Here is a 2,868-nt window from a genome sequence, read left to right on the forward strand (position 1 = left end):
CTCTTCACTACATTCTCACACTACTCTCCAATTTTGCATTATTTGCTGTTATTTCAGCTTTTAACTTTGTTCTCTCTTTTCTCTTCCTATAAGCTACACCTGGCCTGGCTCTGTGTCTACCTGTGACACCTTTCTGGAGAGGGGAATCGTCCGAGCTTCTGCTGGCAACAACTTAATGCTCACCCTCTACCGATGATTCACATAGCCCTGTCTTTTAGTGTTTAACCCTTTCTCTCTCCTAGACATGGAAATTGACTGAGCTTTTACTGTAACTAATTATATGTGCTCTCTTTCAGACTCTAACCTTGAAAACTGGCTCAGGGTTTATCTGTTCTTTCTTTCTAGGTGAAACAACTAAAGGAGCTACATCCATTAACATTTACTTTTCCTTCCCATAGAACGTACTCCTGGATCACTGCTTCTGTGTTCTTTTTGTGTCTCTGCTCTGTTCTCTCAAACCCCCAGTCGGTCGTGGCAGATGGCTGCTCATGCTGAGCCTGGTTCTGCTGGAGGTTTCTTCCTGTTAAAAGGGAGTTTTTCCTCTCCGCTGTCGCTACATGCATGCTCAGTATGAGGGATTGCTGCAAAGTCAACGCCAGTGACTGTCCACTGTCTCTACTACATGCTCATCCGGGAGGAGTGAATGCTGCAAGTCACTGACTGGATGCAATCTGCTGGGTTTCCTTAGATAGAAAAACGTTTTATCCAATTTGAATAAAAAGCTAACTCCGACTGCACTGTTCAATTGTTAGGATTAATAGGAATGTATGTATCTGACTGTTGTGAAGTGCCTTGAGACAACATGTGTTGTGAATTGGCGCTATATAAATAAAACTGAATTGAATTACTGCTTGAGAATCAAACAGCCACTTACGTGGAACCTTTCTGACCTCATGAAGTATGCAAAGAAATTCTCAAAAAAGTGACTCATGGCCCAATCTCTAGATATTCAAAAACAGATGAGAAACTAAATCAGTGACAATTTATCTGGTCTGGAAAGAGTTACAAAGCCATTTCTAGGTTTGGATATCCAGTGAACCAAAGTGAAAATGGAGATAACATGAAACAGTGGTACCTTCTCAGAAGTTGCCGGCTTACCAAAATTACTATTAATGACTCATCCAGCAGGTCACAAAATAACCCAAAACAACATCTAAACCACTACAGGCCTTACTTGGGTCAGTTAAGGTCAGTGTTCATCATTCAACAATAAGAAAGAGAATGGGCAAAAATGGCATCCAGGGACGAGTTCCAAAGCTAGAACCACTGCAGACTGAGGATTTCCTGCTAATATTTTGGTGCCCGAAACCACTACATACCATCAGAGTTTTAGTGGAGTCCATGCATTTTTTTGTTATACCTTATTGGTGTATATTACAAATATGTACTGAAACAAAATAGCACTTTTCTTGACAGGAGAACATTAATTAGGTATAGCCCAAGCAGCAGGTGGGGTTGCCTAAAAGATTAGCATCACTCATTGGACAGTAGTGTCTGTCCACCAACCTGCTTCTAAAGTCTCCATGGTAACCAACTACTGTAATTGGCAAAGGGTGCCATTTATGACAAAAACTTCCCTTTTTAGCCCAGGTATGTGCAACAGCTTCAGGATTAGGTTTTGCGGCAGACATATTTGTTGTTTAGAGGAACCTGACAGCATACCTAGTATGCCTAGCCGGGTCATTGCTATAGAGCTGATCAAAAACAACCAGTCCCTTACTTACGAGAGTACATGTTGCAGTTTTACTTGCAGCTGTAAATAATTTATCTTGCTATCCAGGGACAAACATTAGCAGAAAAAGAAGTGGTGTAGCTGTTTCTCTCAGAGCAGATCTAGCATTTAGGGTTAACTGCTCATCCTTATACTCCCCGCCTAGTATCCAAAACTCCGGATCTCTTTGCTTTGGATCTTGCTTGTCTCTTCATTGGGTAGCAAAGTCTGTGTCCAGCAATGCAAATAACATTATGAATCCACCAAGGCCTTAGGGAAGGTGTGTCTGACCAATGACAAATCTGACTTAATACTGGCCCCTGTAGCAGTTTTTGATACGGGTGATATGGCTCACTGCCCAGGGTGATATTTTGACAGAGGGTGACACAGGCAGTTGGAAAAAAAGGTTCTGTCACCTTGGCCCCAACTGGTTATCTATTGCTTCTAGGGATGTCCAGTCAGTGGGAATTGGAGATAGGAAGAAATTATGGCTGTACAATGCCACTGGCTAATAAAGCTGAAGTTGGTATCTGAATCAAAATTCCCTTTTAGCTCTAAATACAAGTTGTTTTGCTAAGCTTTGACGTGCTAATGGGGATTTCAATTTCTCTTATTATAATTAACAGCATTAAGTTTCTTTTTTCTTTGCCTTCCTGCCATGAGTGGCCATTAGTTATTGCAATAAAACACTATTTTACTATTAATTGTGAGAAGGATTTTGTCTATATTCCCTTATTTTAACTGAGATTTTCAAAAGAAAGTCAACATTTCCAAATTGAGCAAGTTTCTAAACAGGCAAAGGTTGATAATTTTGCTTCCTGTTGTCTCATGAGGTCGAACAATTTGGCTCTTCACCACTTTGACAAAATATCTGTTAATAGGGTACAAATTTGACTGCGGCTGATGGCTCCTTTCAGTCCCCAAAAATGTTGATTACAATATGAAAGAAAAATTGAAAAATGTACAAAATGGCAACAGGGTGAAAAGGCCAGAACCTATCAAAATCTAGCTCTCTGCTTGTCAGCCAGGCTGAACAGTAAATGTCTCTCCATGGAAAATACCGTTTCTCCTGAAGTAACTTAATGCACCTTTCTCTGACTTATTTTCAAACGCCTCACCGATCTTAAAGTATTCCTACCTAAAGTAGCAACTTCCAC

Source organism: Girardinichthys multiradiatus, chromosome 17 (assembly GCF_021462225.1).
Source record: "Girardinichthys multiradiatus isolate DD_20200921_A chromosome 17, DD_fGirMul_XY1, whole genome shotgun sequence".
Taxonomy (NCBI): domain Eukaryota; kingdom Metazoa; phylum Chordata; class Actinopteri; order Cyprinodontiformes; family Goodeidae; genus Girardinichthys; species Girardinichthys multiradiatus.